This window comes from Euprymna scolopes, chromosome 10 (assembly GCF_053919585.1).
Source record: "Euprymna scolopes isolate OS-2025 chromosome 10, ASM5391958v1, whole genome shotgun sequence".
Taxonomy (NCBI): domain Eukaryota; kingdom Metazoa; phylum Mollusca; class Cephalopoda; order Sepiida; family Sepiolidae; genus Euprymna; species Euprymna scolopes.
Window position 1 is genome coordinate 87,809,763 of NC_136491.1, and position 19,620 is coordinate 87,829,382.

Here is a 19,620-nt window from a genome sequence, read left to right on the forward strand (position 1 = left end):
TGTTTTACAATACATTCTTGTAAAATATAATCTACATTTTTGTTGCTATTTTATGACTTGATATATTGAACATTTGGTTTGGTTTAGATAAGTCAAACATATTTAGTTGTATACAATTTTACAAGTTTACAATAGCCTTTCGTTGTAAATTATATATTTACGTCTTGTATGTATGTATATATATATATATATATATATATATATATATATATATATATATATATATATATATATATATATATATACATACATACAGGGTGTCCGTAAAGTTACTATACATTCTTATTGTTTTATTGTATTATATTTGTGTTAATAGTTAATATTTATTTTTTTTTAAATGTTTATGTAATCAACCATCTTTTGTTGTAAATAAATAGTTTAATACAATATCTTACTGTATTGTTAATATATTACAGGGTGTCTGTATAGTAACTTGTAAGACTGTATAGTAACTTTACGGACACTCTGTATGTATATATATATATATATATATATATATATATACATACATACATACATACACACGCACACACACACACACACACACACATATATATATATATATATATATATATATATATATATATATATATATATATACAAATACAGAGAAAGAGATTTAACGTAAAGATACAATCATTATTTTGACAACCTACATTAAAATATGGAAATGCAGGTTTTCCTATACAGAAACACGCAATATCAGTATTTTTTTGTTTTTGTTGTAGACTCGCATACATTCCTCGTTTCGAAATCATTGCGAATATAGCATTAATCTCGCACACTGCGATAACATGGCGTAAAATACGCCAGGTGCGATCATGATAAATTGTACAACGCACATGTGCATCTTCTGGTTCACTCTTTCGCAGTCTCATTTAGCGCATCTCCCGAATTCTCTAGTTTGTAAGGAAAGATTCATAGAATTGGATGATTCACAATTAATTTAAGAAAGCAAGCGTATAAATTGACGTTATCAGAAACGCTTCATATTATACATGGTAAGTTTTATTTCGCTAAGCGCTTTAAATATAATGAAATACGGATGTGTCTTAAGAAGGCCCAGCACATATATGGCTATCTTAATATTGATGAAATATATACTGACTCTACTAGATTAGTATTTTCTAATATAAGATAGAGATAGTTTCTAAGTAAGCCAATATGCAAGATGCTTCCCTGGATTCCTTGTGGAAGCCTATTGAAGTAATAAAATAATGTAGATTTGTTTTACATTATAACAACTCGCAAGCTCTTATCGATAGAAAATACCTTAGAATTTTGCAACAATTAGTAAGCTCTAGTTTCTAGTTTAGTTATCAGTGTGACTGTTGGATAAAGGCAAACTGATTCTATGTTTCCGGATTTGCTAATATTAGGTTCGATTTTTCGATTTACTTGGATTTTTCGAACTACTGCTAAAAAATATAGCAGTATTTAAGCAACGTATGGGTCGATGTAACCTCCGACCTTCTTTACGTCTATTTTGTCGAACTCGAAAATATTTCTGTCGAACTTGAAAATATGCACTGAATTTTACATGGCTTACTGGATAAAGTACTTCGTAAAATTCCGTTGAAAGTTCGAAGTTAAAGGTTCAATCCCCATTCAGACAACACTTGAAAACGTAATTATTAATTACTTAGGACTTACACCAAGTAAGCGTTGATATGACGAGAGCCTGCTACCCCCTGGGCCTCTTCGATATACTCAGCAGAATAATTAGTTTTACAGAAATACTCCAGAGTTCGAAAAAATACATTAAAACAATCCGAAGGTTACATCGTCTGAAACATTGCTAAAACCAAAATTAGAATAGGGACGTTACATTAGGATAATAACAGTGTAGCCAATAAATGCAAATATTTCGGATGTAACTAATACATTTTACAAATATAAACAGCCTTACACACAATTTAAAATATGTATATGTGTAAAGATATTAATATATATTCATCCAAATTAGTTTTGCAATATAAACATATTTAGATAAGCAAATAACTGAAGCTGGGATTTAACGGGCGAAGGCTTCGCTGTAATTTTAAATTATATGTTTTAAAACGAGTACAGTAATCAATTAAATAAAAACTGATTAAAAACTCAACCTTACCTGAGTGTGAGACACTTGTGCAAAAAAGGGATTAGGATTTTGAAAAATAGATAACGATATAACGTACAGTAATAACCCACAGGAGTGTATATATATATATATATATATATATATATATATATATATATATATATATATATATATATATATAAAGTTGAATGTGTGTGTGGCTGATCACGAATAGGCTCCTATATGGTTGTCTATTTAAAAAAAAAACTGATTACATATAATGAGAGAAGATGTATCGAGAAACAGGAATGGGTATGTTTGATCTGGCAGAAAGGAGGTTCATTTAAATTGTAGGGTCTGCGTTCTCGCCTTGTCCACAAAGTATGGAAATAAAAAAAAATAAAAAAAAGGTGTACAAGGGGTTTTGATATAGATGTACATAAGAATCCTTTGATAAGTATGTTTCAACTTAAATAGGGATGGTATAATAAAATTGTGGTGCCTGCGTTCAGGCCTGGCCTCCATAGAATGGAAATAGGCACACCCTTTAATAAATACTTTGCATATCTATCTGCGTAAGTATACTTTGATAATTGTGTTTCAGTTTTAAAAAAATAGGGTATAATAAAATTATGGGGTGTTCGTTCGCACCTGACCGACATAGAATGGAAATATGTCACAAAGTTTAACATGGTTTTTTTTTTAATATAGATCCACAGAATATTGTGATAAGTGTTTTAGTGTGAAAAGGCATGGTATAACAAATTATGGGGTTTATCTATTTTATTTTTACTTTCATCATATTTTGATTTGCTTTTGCTAACGCCAAAGGTCAAGCTATCTCTTTATAACCATTCCTTTTCATAACCTATCATACTTTCATAAATCAGAGTTGATTTTATGTAGGCTGTTTTTGAACCCAGTCAACGACGGGAACTTTTGGTAATATATATATATATATATATATATATATATATATATATATATATATATATATATATATATATATATATATATTGCCGATCCCCGGCGAGTGGGTTTTTTTTTTCCTTATGTTGTTATGTCCAGGAGGAACAGGCATCCACCGATCGAATTGTTTCTTTCTATTTGTCTTCTGTGGATGTCATATTCCGGAGAAATCCGAGATGCAAACTGAGTTACGTTTGGTTCATTAAATGCATAAGTACAAATATTTTTTTTTACTTATATTTTGTTTATTTAATTTAAAATTTCTCTCTTACTCTTATAACGATTTTTTTTAAATATTGGTTTTATACGCACGTGTAGTCAGAATCGTTATTTTTCGTTATTTCAACATTTTTGACCGAAAAGAAACGAAATAATGTTTTTTTTTATTTAATTCGGTAATGTTTTTTACTTTTTCACATTGAAAAACACAGTTAGATGAGAAACAGTCACTCTTATAAAATTTCACGGAAAACGGGCGTGTAACTTTCTAGTTTATCGATTTGGAATAAACCAGACGTTTGATTTATATATATATATATATATATATATATATATATATATATATATATATATATATATATATATATATATATATATATATATATATATATATATACACATATATTTCGGACGATATCAAAACATCGTTAAACTCACTACTCGTTACTCGTTCAAGCAGCCGCCAATAGCGTAATGGTTAGAAGCCTTGACTGCCGTATAAACGGTCGGGTTTCAATCCTGGCTCGAGGTAGTTGCCTGTCTAGCCGCACTGATGAGCTGTGAAACAGCGAAACAGTACTGTATGTGGATGACTATAGTGCTCCTCACCTTGAGTTGAGCATATTGAGAAGTGAAAAACGAATTACCATTAGCATATAAGCGACGCTCTTTGTGTAAACAAATCGAGCGGAGGTATTTCGGACGATATCAAAACATCGTTAAACTCACTACTCGTTCAAGCAGCCGCCAATAGCGTAATGGTTAGAAGCCTTGACTGCCGTATAAACGGTCGGGTTTCAATCCTGGCTTGAGGTAGTTGCCTGTCTAGCCGCACTGATGAGCTGTGAAACAGCGAAACAGTACTGTATGTGGATGACTATATATATATATATATATATATATTAGCAGTTCAGTCTGGCTTTGCTCGTATGTACTGTTCGTAACTTTATGGACATATGTATATATAGATAAAAAGTTTTGACTCATGTGTAAATTTCAAGTATTTAGCTCTAAAATTCCTGGAGGAGTTTGGTAGAATCTGCAAAGGTCTACTCTTTCAACTTTCGAGCATAATCTTAAAGTAGTGTTATATAAGGAAACTAAGGACACTTTAATTTTAAATGATAATTAAATACTCCAACTAGATGGTGCATGTAAAAAGGATGGTATACTTATGTAGACACGTCCATGTTATTCTGTATCTGTTTACATGTAAACGGTCTGAAAAAGCTATCGCTATAACGAAGCATATCAACTGACAAAATATATATTTTTGTAAATTTGAATATGTAAACCCCTCAAATAAAAAAATGGCAATCATGGACATTAGGTTTACTTATAGAAATAAGAGCGTTTGCCTGTCTTATTACTTCGGACACGACGCCAGCATTATTTAAATATAAAAATTAGTCTGCATATTTTTTCACCGATAGTTCATCTGATCATATAGATGTATATTATATATATACATATATAAGTAAACATATAAATAAGGGAAAGCAAGAGATAAACGAATAATTAATAAATAGCAAGAAATAAAATGAAACAATAAACAGGACTCATCTATCAAATAGATAGAGAATGCATATGCAAGCCGAATTAAAAAAAATGAACTATGAAGTATTAAATAAGAGAAACAACACTAACGATGGTATTATACTACTTCATATATAAGAAAACATAGAGACAACCGTTTATTTTAAAATGAAACCCACTCTGATAGCTTAACCAGGCCGACTCGTACCTCCTCCATCTTCTCTCCCTTTCCTACTACTACTCCCTTTATTTACTATACCTCCCTAATAAAACGATCTAATGTCCATAATCGTAAATTATACGCCTCTCCTTTTCTTTTAAAGTATGATAAACACCTGGATATTTCATAAAATACAAAACGAATTACGCTGCGATTTTCGGTTCAGTAAGTTCCTCCTTTCGTTTGGCAAGACGAGTCTATTTCTAAAGGTTTCCAACGAGATATGTATGCACATACATAACCAAGTATTTTCGTATAATAAACAGAGTTTATATAAGCTATGCCCATTGAACTATTTTTAATAATCACGCGGGTTTCATTGTATTTACATCTAGAAAAATAAACTATACAACAACAATGGAAATGAAACGCAGAATATTCGGTGTAGTATAATTCCCATATATATTTGCACACGCACACACACACACACATACACATATATATATGTATATATATATACATACATATATATATATATATATATATATATATATATATATATATATATATATATATTAGAAGTGCAGTCCGGCTTTGCTCGGGCCGTATTCACTGCTCATAACTTTATTTGCATGTGTTTTTATATATTAAAAGTTAAACTCATGTCCAGGCAACCTACATTTGAAATTTCTAAGCGTTTTGGCCCACAATAAGCGGAGGAGTTTGGTAGAGCCATCACAGGACAACTCTTTCAACTTTTATATATTGACAGCCACATTTTTTTCCAAATGCTGATAAAAATCTTGCTGCATGTCTTCATAACCTTTTTCTAAAATTTCAAATGTTTAAACCCAAAATTGGCTTTATAGTTTCCTAGAGACCGCAATGGTAAAATCTTTGGAACTTTAACCCCTTGTCAAAAAACTTCTCGGTCCAAAACTCACTTAAAAGCTTGTCCTATCTCTAAATACTCTTAATGTAAAATTTAAAATGTTTAGACCAGAAATTGGCTGAGTAATTTCATAGAGACCGCATTTCCAAGTATGATACATCCGACATTTTAAATGTTTAGACTCCAAATTAGCGGAGGAATTTGGTCTAGTTTGCTGGCCGCAAACTGATTCAAAAGTTTGACTCAAATCTTAAAACCCCTTATGTTAAACCTCGAAGATGTAGACTGAAAATTGACAGAGTAGTTTCGTAGTAAATTGTACACACATACACACACTGACATTCACGTTTATATAAATAATACCAGATCATCCCTGCTTTATTCGAACCCTATGTACTGTTCATAAATTGCCCCATGTAGGAATACACTTTATGTAAGATTCCAAATGTTTAGACCAAAAGTTTTGTGAGCAATTTCATAGAGGCTACACAGGTATATTTTTTTTTTACATTGACCCAATGTAGACTCTTTAAGATTTATTATTTTGATCTCAAATCCAAATGGAAAGTTTTACTTTTGTCTATGTTAACTAGGTTTAGATTTGTAAGTGTTTAGACTCAAAATTGTCGGATAAATAAAGTAGAATATGTAATGGTTACCTCTTTCACGTTTGACTATTTGGCAGCAAAAAATTAACCACCAATCTTATTAAAATACTTGCCACATGTCTTGATATTCGTATAAAATGGCTGAGTTATTTGGTAGAACCCGCAGAGCTTAATTTTTTTTAAATGTGGGCTGAAATTTCACTCTTAGCCCTTTTGGCTAGTTTAAAATAAATAAAAAGTTTGATTCATGACCGAGTAACCTACATTTAAATTGGCAAGTGTTTAGTCTATAAAATGGAAGAGGAGTTTGGTAGAGTTAATTTTGAACCCTTTTCAGCCAAAACCGATTAGATTTTTTTTTCTAAAATATCAATGACCTTCCTGACAAAATTGCCTTTGAGCAAACCTCGAGTATCTAGACTTTAAATTGGAGAGTTATTTGGTGGGGAAATGTACACAGACAGACATACATACACAGACAGACATACATTTCTACTTTCATAGATATACTAGCAGTTCAGCCCTGCTTTGCCTGGGCCCTATGTACTGTTCATATCTTTATATGCATACGTATATATGTAGTAAAAGTTTGACTCATGTCCAGGTTACCTACGTCTAAAATTTCAAAAGTTTAGACTCAAAAAGGGCGTTAGAGTCTGCAAAGGTTTATAATTTCAACTTTCACCTCTTTGCAGCCACATTTTTCCTAAAAACTGATCAAAAACCTGCTGCATGTCTTTATAGCCTTCATGTCAAATTTCAAATATTTAGACCCAAATTTGGCTTAATCGTTTGCTAGAGACTGTAAACGTCAAATCTTTTGAAATTTGAGCTATTGGTAGCTAATTCTTGGCCAAAAACTGAATAAAATGCTTGCGTGATCGGTAAATTCATTTTAAATTTGAAATATTTAGACCAAAAATTGGCTGAATATTTTAGTAGAGGTCAATTTGTATTTAAAATTTGATCCCACTTTTGACGCGGTAACATTTACTGTTTAAGGCTCAAATCTAATTAAAACATTTGATCGATGTCTAAGAAACCTACATCCAAAATTTCAAGTGTCTATACTTGAAATTGGCGGAAGAAGTTAGTCGAGTTTTCAAAGATCAAATCGTTTAATTTTGACCACTTGACAGCAAAATGTCTGCCCAAACATACAATAGAGAAGTTTTCCCAAATCCCAATACCACCTATATAAAATCTCGAGTGCGTAGACTGAAAATTGTCCAAAGTAGTTTTGCAGGGAAATACACATCCACAGGTACACACAGAGACAATTGCACTTATATATATATATATATATATATATATATATATATATATATATATATATATAATATTTTGATGGCAGGATTTTCCTTCGAGACCAAAATACCGTAAGTTTGCAAGAAGAAATGCCACACACAATCCTATTATCTCTACAATTAAAGCCTCTGTCTTTTTCCCTCTAAATATTAAGCCATCCAACCGCTCCAGTTAAGACCGGAATCAAATATATACATTCTACAAATATTGTTCTCTCACTTTTCCTAACTGGATGAGAAACTCATAGACATACCATAATAGTTTGATTTTCCTATCAAGAATACATATTCTGCCTTCTCAGATTCCGCTAATACTTATTGCAGGTTTAGGACTATGAGAGAAATCCAGCCAGAGATCGAAAGAGAGAGGGACAGAAGGAGAGTAAGAGTGAGGGTTGAGAAAAATATATAGAGAGAGAAAGAGAGAAACAATGAGAGAGAGACGAAATTAAAAACTGGGTTATTTTTTTACATAGACATCACCACTTATCACGGCCCAGCGGCCACTCGAGGATAAGGGTTAAAGAGTGTACAGTAGAAATTGGACAATATAGTAACCGTTAGTAATGGAGATTCGGTAACTGTGTTAACTTATATGGAACGGCGAATCAAAAACTTGTTTACGTTAGACTTGAAGACAACCATATTGTAGTCAGCTGGAAAGCAGAAAAAACGGACGAATATTCCATAGGCGTGAAGATTTAAGAAAAAAAACTTTGTTGATGGAATCTACGTTTAGGTTTAGGCACAGATAAAGAGTAGAGGAAATTAGTGATAATATTTTCTGCAAGACGGGTGTTTCTTGTGAATGTTTGACGAAGGGACGCCATAGAATGGAGCTCAGCTGAGCACATGCCATGAAAATAACGATAAAGCAGAGACAAACTCGCAACATCTCTTCTGTGAGAAAGAGGTTGCAGGGAAGAGAAAAGGACATCCCCCACAAGGCTACGAAATCTATTTTGAACATTGTGCATAAACCATATACTGCCATGAAAGACACCGGTATGGCTTTAAATTGAGAGAACAAAATGGATACAATACTTCCACTATTTTCTTAAAACTGCTTATTCATATATTAAGATATTTTTAGTAAATATCTTTTTTCAATCACAGTTTCGATGTTTTGTTAATTTACTTTATCTGAATATACTTTATTCATACCTGCGTAATTTACTATGATCGTGTCAGAGTAAACACACATTTTTCGGCATTATCATCTACTAGATTCTTAGTATTCTTGTCGTTTGAATTTAATAGTTTACTTACATATTTTTTATCACTTGCTTTTTTTATAATTTCCATCATAAAACTGTTAAACTTAATATAGTAAACTAAATTTTGTTTATTTTTACACCCTACATTATAATAAAAATATATAAAAATATACGTTAACTTTTTATCAATTCATTTTTAATCGATATGTTTTCAAAAAACTATACTTATTTAAGTTAATATTTTATATGCATTGTCAATTTGTTTTAATATTTTAAACACCTTACATAAAACATAAAAAAACATAAAGAGAAATATGCCAGATTTTTTACAGTTTTACCAGTTTAAAAATTGAATATGCAACAGAAAATATTTTAATAGTTTTAAAATGTGAATATTTCACATATGTTAAACACATTGAATTCAAGCAACTAAAAATTGCAAATCCAGGAAATTTTGATGGCAAAACATTTATTTTTCTATCAGCAAATTGGTAATAGGGTTTGCAGATTAAAAAAAAATAGTTAAATAAATGTTATTCACATCAAGTACTTTAAAAAAAACGTAATTATATTTGAACAGAAAAAAAAACTAAAACAATATGTAACTATGTTTGACAAATATATTAATAGCAATATCTTAATATTGTGTTTAAATACAGAAGTAAGCAGTTGTGAAGATGTTCAAAGTTATACTGTCTATTTTGAGCTTGCATACATGAATGACAGGCTGCATACGTTTTTTTTTTAAATTCAGGGCCTGCGTTTATGCACCTTTAGTGATTTTTATTCCGATAAACTACGTGTCAGTTTAACCGTAAATATAATTACATGGGAAAAAGTATTTCTTGTATGCTTGTGTGTTCAGTAATTTTGAATTCAGTGAAGCATTTTATTTAAAGTTTTTTCCGGACTGGTTCTGGAGATTGCACACACGTTAACTTTGGGGGGGAGCCTAAATTGTTTACATTAGGTACACTTCTACAACTTTCTTTATAAGAGCGCGTTCAATTGGCTTTCGACTATTAGTATTAAGAAAACGTCATTCATATTTAACGGAGACAAGTACTTCTAGAGATATCAAGACATGCATTATGCACTGTAATTCACTAATTGCCAGGTCTGTGCTTACGCGCCAAAACATATCTACTTCCTCTACCGACACGTATTCTTGTTTAACATTTGCAGGTATATATGCTAACAACGATTATCACGGCTAATTATGAGAACGTAAGAATATTAATAAATTGTAATCCATTGCTGAGAATCACCCATACTAGAATTTTAATCTAAAACCTCCGGAAAACTGTAGCTCAGAACAGATTATTACTTGGAGTTTTTCATATCACATCTATGGTTATTACTTCGTGTTACATAAAACGATACTTTCTGAGAATAACATAACAGATAGAACAGTAGTGGGGATTTTTAAAATAATACAATTTACTAAGCAAGATATAAGGAATCATGAAGCATGATACCGATCTGAGCTTTTATAAACACGTTTTTAGAAGCTATTATCGATTAAAAAAGGCATGTGCAAAATATTAACGATTACTTCTTAAACCATTAAATGTGTATAAGTGCTCCAGGTTCAGCACTTGAGATGCGACGTAAAAACATGTTATTCTTCAGATATTAAAAGCTATCATTTAATCTATTTTATAATTGACTTGAGAATGATAATAGCGCAATGAGTATACAACCGTATACACATTACTCTTAAGGCATTGAAACATAAGAGGGGACATTAATCCATTGAGTTCCAAGTGCTTAAACTTAATGAATGTGTGTTTTTTTCTTTTCTTTTATATTTCTTTCTTTTCAATTAGACTTAGCGAATGCTCCATGATAGGCTGCATACGTTTGTAAATGTACGTAATCGCATGTTTTAATTTTCTTATTACTTCTTTTTGGTGGATATAGGGAATCCTAACGGATTGAAGATATTTACTCACTATGTCAATTATATCAACCCGTAGATCTTATTTGAAATTCTATACGTTCCTTCGAGTGTAATTGTCTGTAGTTCTCTTCAACTTGGTTCATCGAGTATATTCGACAGGTAGTTTGGAAATTCTTTTGCTCCTATTTTTGTTGTAATGATGGCGATTTTCTAAAGATCCAACTTTCTTTTCATATCGTACATCAGGCATTGGAAAATGCTTACATCTAAATGTGTTCAGGCAAACATCGTTAGGTGCACTAATGTCAAACAAGGTTGATATGTTATTGCTTTTATAACTTATCTATATAATAAGGCTTTACAGCTTCGTATTCTAGGAAGGCAACAGTTATAATCAAATAAACATAATGAATCATAATTTAAAGCATGCTGCATCGTATTGATATAGTTTAAATTAAAATGTATGTAACTAATAACAAATGTTGTAACAACAGCATATTCTTTACATTGCTTTGACTCTCGAGTATATATCCGACGCGGATAGAGTCAGTTTATCAACTTTGAACAACACCACTGTATACAAAACCATATATAATATTAACTGATATGTATTTGAGAGTCAAAACAATGAAAAGAATATTTCGTTGTTACACTCCTGGTAATAACTCAGCAGTGCATATATTGACTTCTGATTAATCTCTGTACGGTGAAACATAAATACAGATACACGCACGTTCGTACACATCCGTATAGGCGTATCTCTCTCTCTCTCTCTCTCTCTCTATATATATATATATATATATATATATATATATATATGAATGTAGGTTTGAGTGGGCTTTGTTGTACGACCCACATGCCCACCCACACACACAAACACACACACACATATATATATATATATATATATATATATATATATATATACATAGATCATCGTAAAACGATTAGATCACTGTCGGACTGACGTGAATTAATATTTAAAATAAAAATGTTTAAATTCAACATTATTTCACGTGGTTAATGGTAGCCGAATTGAAACGGTCTTGGCTAATCGAGCCAGAAATGCCTCGTGCTGCGGGGTTCGAATCGTTCGACTGGTGTTAATCGTGACACCCTGCACTGAAGATTCCAGAAAGGATAAAACGCTAGTGTTTGTAGGTATTTAATTATTGCAGTAAAAAAAATAATTTTGTATATATATATCGCATATGTCGGAACTCATGATTCAACCGCCTCCTTGGAAACCAAATTTGAAAAGAAATTGGTCAAGTGGGTCAAAAATGGTGTACTTCCGAAGAACGTATCTAGTGAGATAAGACCCTCTGGATCTATCGGCCCAAGGCTATATGGTCTCCCTAAAACCCATAAAGCGGATATCCCATATAGGCCCATTCTGTCCATGGTAGAACCATCGCAACACAAGGTCTCAAAACGGATCTTTGACATTTTACAACCTGTTTTACAATACTATAGTAAATATTGTCTTAAAGATTCATTTTATTTTGCTGATTTTATTAAAAAGTCGAAGATTGTTAATAGATTTATGTGCTCCTATGATATTAGCAACCTTTTTACTTGTGTCGCTGTTTTGGAAACTATAGATATCTGTGCAGATTTTCTATATCGTGGCCGGATATCACCGCCTCCTATTCCTAAACACACCTTTATTGAACTTATGAAACTTGCCACGACATCTGTGGAATTTAGTTTCAACAATATTATGTACCGGCAAAAAGATGGTGTTGCCATGGGGTCAGTACTTGGACCGACCAAGGCGAATATTTTTGTGGGGTTCCATGAAGAGCGCTTACTATCTGGACGCATAAAGCCATTGGTGTACTTCCGATATGTTGATGACACATTCTGTTTATTTAATAACCAAACGGAAGCTAACGTGTTTTTCTCCTTACTCAATAGAATGCATCCCGCGTTAATGTACACCTATGAGGGAGAGTGCAATTCAATCATAGCCTTCCTTGATGTATTGGTAACAAAAACACCATCTAGTTACCATACATCTATATTCCGTAAACCAACATTTACAGGTTTGTACATTCGTCGGGATTCATTTTGCCCCCCTACCCCCCAAAAAAACGTAAGATAAATTTAATTTGCCCCCTAATACATCGTGCCCTTATGATTTGTTCAAAATTAAAATTAGATGAGGAATTGGAAAAAAATACTTATACTTTATCCAAAAATGGGTATCCTCTCGATGTGATTAGGTCAACTATTCAAAGGAAATTGGCTGAATTCTCTCGAATTAAAGAGAATATATTAGCCAAATGCCCAATTCATCTCTGTTTGCCTTGGTTAGGTAGAGTAAGTGAGAAATTTGCCAAACAAATAAGTTCAGCACTTCATTGATGTTATTTTGCTGCCAATGTGCGTGTTGTTTTCTCATCGAGAACTTTATTTCCATCTTCTCGAAAAGACGTTCTACCCCACCATAAAAGTAATGTTATTTACAATTTTGAATGTGGTTGCGGTGCCAACTACTTGGGTCAAACGACATTAACGTTAGATGGAAGAATCCAACAACATGTACCCAGTAAAATTAGGAATGGAACCTACCGGGCAACTGATGTCGTTACTAATACATACGGGTCCTCAATTAGTGATCATTTACTTAAAAACCCGTCTTGTGCAGCAAACTTTAGCACGGACTCTTTTACTACCTTCTACCTTCTCTTTGCAAGCAAAAGGAATGCCTCCTGGGTTTGAACGTGATTAATCTCTAGGGTATTCGTCCATAACGCTGTTTTATTTTAATCGATTTCCCACTTTTTTCTCCTCGTAAATTAAATAAAACGCCATTTTAATCGCTTTCATTCTTTATTTTAAAAATTCCCTCGATACAGATTTGAGAAGCGAGGGTCGAAACCGGTCAGCTGGCTCCCCATTCCTTTTTCTTTCCTCTCCTGTTCCCCCTTCATTCCCACCTTTTTGGAGAGAAGATATATATATATATATATATATTTATATATATATATATATATATATATATATATATACAAATTTACTTTTAATCATGAATCATAAAAGTATTCCCTTTCTAATTGCAACGCACACACACACACATATATATATATATGTATATATATATATACACATATATACACATGCATATAAGTGCATGTGAAGCTAGTTGGCCTTTGACCCTAGGAGGGTTCATCCGCCCTTTGTGAGGTCTTGTTTTTGATCCTTCTGGGATACTAGCCACCCTCCTCACCAGGTAAGCTAGTGGGAGAACCAGTTTAGTCGCCGGTTACCTGACCATGCAGCTGGTAGTACTGGGTTACATGGTACTCGTAGAACATTACGTGACCTGACGTAATCAACGCAATATCTCACTTCATGGACAGGTATTGGCTCTTAAGTCTGGTTGACAGTTTACCTAAGTGATGGAAAATTCTATTACAAAGCCTGAGATGCAGCTGTTCATTAGTTCCGTGGAATATCTTGCACCAACTAATGTTATCGGCTGTTTCGAAAAGTGTGAATGGTTCTACACAAGCCATTACCACTTTAATCAAATCATTTTGTGAGTAGCCATGAGTTTGCTCACTCTGCCTTCTTACAACATCCAAAAATGTAAGCAAAATGTTCCATCAGGCGAAGTCCACTGGTGTACTTGTGGTGAAGGCAGGTTGAGAATACCACTGGAGGCCTTTAGTCGGTACTCTGCACAGTTTGCGGCGTAGTAGGTGATGGGCGTTCTTGTGTAAAAATTTGTGAATAATTTCATAGTTCGTGCCCTCTACTATGTGGCAAAGCAGATCTTTTCTAGATGTAGCACCGCTTTCCCTAGACAGAAAGGGGGCGACAAAAGGAGCCCTAAAAAAAACTTGTTCACACAAAAGCTTGTCATCTTGCTGCCGTTGACTGGCTATCAAATTGTGCAGTCGACACAGAAAATCAATTCGAAATACAAAGCATGCGTTCAATTTTGGGACGTGGAATGTAAGAACATTGTTTGATAGTGATGATTCTTTCGAGAAAAAACGACGCTAGTATTTTTTTACACAGAGTTCACCACTTATCAAGGCCCAATGGCCACTCAGGGATAAGGGTTATTGCATGTACAGTAATCAAAGGGATAGTGTAGCAATAGTATTGGAGAATTGGTAAGGTGTCATTACTTAGGGAGGCGGTTCGTGTGAAATTTGTTTGTGTTGGACCTGAAGACATCCAGGTTGAATTCGGGAGGGAAAGAGGCAAGCGGAACAGAGTTCCACATGCGTGCAGTTCTAACAAAGAAGCTTTGTTCATGGTATATACGTTTTGATTTAGGCACAGATAGGGAGTGGGGAAAATTATTAACGGTGGTTTCAGCATGTCGGGTGTTTTTTGAAAAAAAGATTGGCGAGGGGGGACCAGAGAGTGGATCTCAGACAAGCACCTGAAAGTAAAGATAGAACAGTGACAGGCTCGCTACGTCTCTTCTGTGGTAATTAGCTCGCAGCGTAGAGAAAAGGGCATCCCCCACCAAGCAAAGAAGTCTATTTTGTACTCTGTCAAGGCAGGATAGGCTGTTTTTAGCAGGTCCTGCCCAGATGTGGCAGCAGTACTCCATCTTTGGACGTACTTGGCTCTTATATAGATAGAGAATTGCATCTGTAGGAAGATATCTTCTGGAGCGGTAGAAGGATCCCACTATTTTCCCAGCGACCTTGGCCACAAACTTGATGTTTGTGTGCCATTTAAAGTCAGGTGTAAAGGCCACACCCAGGAGCTTATCAAAACCTGGGGACCCCCCTAGATGACCGCCATCCATTTCAAATGATGCCAGATGGGGATCAGAGCGTTTATAATGTAGAGATAAGAGCTTGATCTTAGATGCATTAAAGGTAACCAGATACCTCTTTCCCTACTTTACCACGCGCTCAAGATCAGAGGCGAGACAATCAGAGAGAACACCATCATTTACGGCCTTTGATGTGTTGCCATTGATGGTCGTGTCAGATGCATATCAGGAAGAGAGTTGGGCCCAGTATGGACCCCTGAGGGGATCCAGCATTAATACTGGGGGCCTCTGATTTCTGCCCATCAACCATTACTCTTATGAGTCTATCTGAGAGAAACGACTTAATGATCGAGAACACATTTCCAGTTATACCGTAGCTGGAGATCTTGTGTAGTAGGCCTTTATGCCAAACATTATCGAAGGTCTGTGATATTTCGAGAGCGATACCACTAGAAATGACGCCTTTGTCAACAGATTCGCTAATCCTATGAGATATAACCGTTAGAACATCTGCTGTAGATCTAGCAGAGCGGAAACCATATTGTGTGTCGCTAAGAACGTTATTTCTGCTGAGGTGTTGGCTACTTCTCTATCTATTGTGGATTCCAGCAACTTATTCATGGCACACAGGAGACAAATTGTTCTGTACTGAGAGTGGGATGACTTATCACCTGAATTCTTAAATACAGCGCACACTGATGAGGTTTTCTAGGGAGGTGGGAAGCCCTTCTCATTAAGACAACGCTTATAGAGTTTGGTAAGTATGGGTGACACTTCTGGCTGTAATTTTTAACTCTATAATTGGAATACCGTCGGGATGAGTTGCTTTACTGGAGTCAAGGTTCTTGATTAGCTTGACGACCTCAAGCACAGATATTTGTATGTTGCATATTGTGTTGTCTGTTATAGGAGGGAATATAGGAAGATGATGGCCCTCGTCGCACAAGGTAGAATTTTCCGCAAAGTTAGTGGCAAATAGTTTGGCCTTGTCGGATGCCGTCGAAATGACCTCTGGTCCATTGATAATGGTTGGGATGGAACGCACGTTTCTGTTCAGGATCCTATTTGCTATTTGCCAGAACTGGTGGGAACCAAGCCGCTGCTCAGCAAATTTGGATTTAATGGATTGAGCATATAGTTCTCATTCATTTTTTATTACTCTTTTACAGTGGTTGCAGGCAGTCCTGAAAGCAGCTTTAGTTTCAGTGCATCTATTACGTTGGTAGCTACGGAAAAAGGTATTTCTGTGTGCGTGGAACGATACAACATTGTTATTACTGCACGTCTGAGACACATCTTTTGGGATCAGGTAAATGGAAAGAAATTGGCGAAGGGTACACGTTCTTTTGTTCAGGTCGGAAAGGGGGGAGACATAGTTCCGGTGTTGGCTTTGCAATAAAATCAAATATTGCTGACTCTCTGGAGGCTCTTCCTCGGGGCGATGACGATCGTTTAATGACCCTTAGAATGGGACTCACAGTGAACTTGGGCTGACACTGGTAAGTTGCTATGCACCAACTCTAAATGCAGAAGATGTAGACGCCACAAACATCTACGAAAAGCTTGGTGACATAGTAAGAAACGTAAGCTTTAATGGCATGATCTTACTGATGGGAGATTTCACTGCCCGGGTAGGCTCGAACAGGGAGACATGGAGAAATGTGATTGGGGCTCATTGTATGGGGAAAACAACTGACAATGGAATTCGCTTGTTGTCATTATTGCTGAACATTATCTCTTCATTACAAATACTATGTTTCAGCAGCCAAATCCTTGTAAAAACACATGGATGAATCCAAGGTCCAAGCCTTTGCATCTTATTGACTTTGTTATAACTCGGAAAGTCGTTCATTTCATGGCCCATGTTGGCTGTCGGATCACGCCGTGATTCGATGGAAGACATCACTGAAACTACGACCTAAGGGCAGAAGGCATACAATTAAGATGCCAAAGCCATTGAATATGAAAAAACTGAACTGAAAAGAAAGAAGAATTATCTTCTAAGTTAGATACGAAGTAAAACGAAATTGTGATAAACAATGATATTGAGGAGTCCTGGAAGAAAATGCGGGATACCATCTATGAATGTTCAAGCGAAGTACTAGGACTTCCAAGAGGAAGCATCCTGATTGGTTCGACGAAAATGACATTAAAATTCAGTGTATTAAAGACCGAATGCACTCTTCGAACAGGGCCTGATATCAGACAAGAATTCTGCAGCGAAGAGGTCGGGTTATCTCAGTGTCAGAAGGGATGTTCGGCGCCGATTGAGGAAAATCAAAAAAGGTTGGTGGTCTGAAAAAGCCTCTGAGCTCCAGGCTGCGTTTGATAGAAAAGATGCGAGGGTATTTTATGAGGGTATCAAGTTTTTGGACCAAAGCAATGTGGTACTTCCCCCGTTATGGGGGCAGATGGTACAACCTTGTTTACTGATAAGAAATACATCCTTAACCGCTTGAAGGGTCATTTTGAAGGAGTGCTGAATTATTCCTCTGATGTTTTTAGTTCTTTGCCTGCAAGAATCCAAATACCAGAACTAGATGTGATTCCTATTTTTTCAGAAGTTCTCGCAACTGTAAAACAAATGCTCCTGAGAAAGTGTGCAGGTGATGATTGTATACCGGCTGAATTATTCAAGTTTGGGGGGAACACGCTTTTGGAAAAAAAATGTTGGAGTTATTCATCAGGTTCTGGGAAAGCGGCTCTGTACCTCAGGATTTCAGGAACTCGTCAATAATCGATCTCTTCAAGAATAAGGAAAGCGCATTGATTGTGATAACTAGCGTGGAATATCACTGCTCTCTTTGACTGGGAAAGTACTAGCCAGTGTCATTTTGAACAAAATAATCATTCATCTAGTAGACAAAATTTATCCTGAGACGCAGTGTGGTTTTAGACCTGGAAGGGGAACCATCGACATGATCTACTGTTTACGCCAAGTTGCAGAGAAGACGCGTGCGATAAATCAGGATCTGTTTGTCGTTTTTATCGACCTAACCAAGGCATTTGACTCTGTCAACAAAGTCGCACTTTGGAAGGTTTGAATAAAGTTGAATCCCTGAAAAATGTTAATTGTAATAATATCCTTTCACGAGACTATGGAGGAACGTGTAAGAGCAGACGGAAAGTTCTTTGAGTCATTCAAGGTAAAAACCGGCACGAAACAGGGTTGTGTTATGGCACCTGCGCTCTTTGCCATCTTCTTTTCAATCATGCTCGAGCATGCTTTTAAAGATTACACGTAAGGTGTCCATTTTGAGGTTAGACTACCGGGCGTATTTTTAATCATCAGAGATTCAAAGCTAAAACACCAAGAAGCAAAATAGTTCGTGATTTTCTTTTTGTAGACGATGTTACACTCGTGGCCTCTTCATTTAAAGAAGCACAAGAATTATTTGACAAGTGTTCCAATGCCGCAAAAGCATTTGGTTTGACGATTAGTATGAAAAAAACCCAGAAGTTATCAATCAACCAAAGCCTACCCCGTTGCAGCAAGGTGGTGTGAATATTCCGAGATCAGAATATGTGTAACCGCCTCAGAACATCTTAGTGAACAGAAGCCTCTAAAGTATGTAAAATGTTTTGCATATCTGGAAGTAAGGTGAATTCGTCCGCATTACTTGATGATGAGATATTGAGCAGAATTTCAAAGGCGACTGATGCCTTCGACAAACTGCCGTCAAGAGTATGGAATGAAAGAGGTTTGAATCTAAAGACCAAAATCTCAGTTTATCGTGCAGTGATTGTTTCGATACTCCTGTATGGATCAGAAGCCTGGATCCCATACCGTAGGCAGATTGAGTAACTGGATACATTCCATAATCGTTGCCGTCGCAGTATATGTGGATTAACATGGAAAGACAAGGCCCCTAACTCGGGATTGTTTGCTAGGTGCGACATTTTAAGTATTGATGCCTTCCTGATGAAGTTTCAGCTTGTATGAGCTGGTCACCTTGTTTGTATGGAGCAAAACCGTCTTCCTAAGCAACTAGCAAACAGT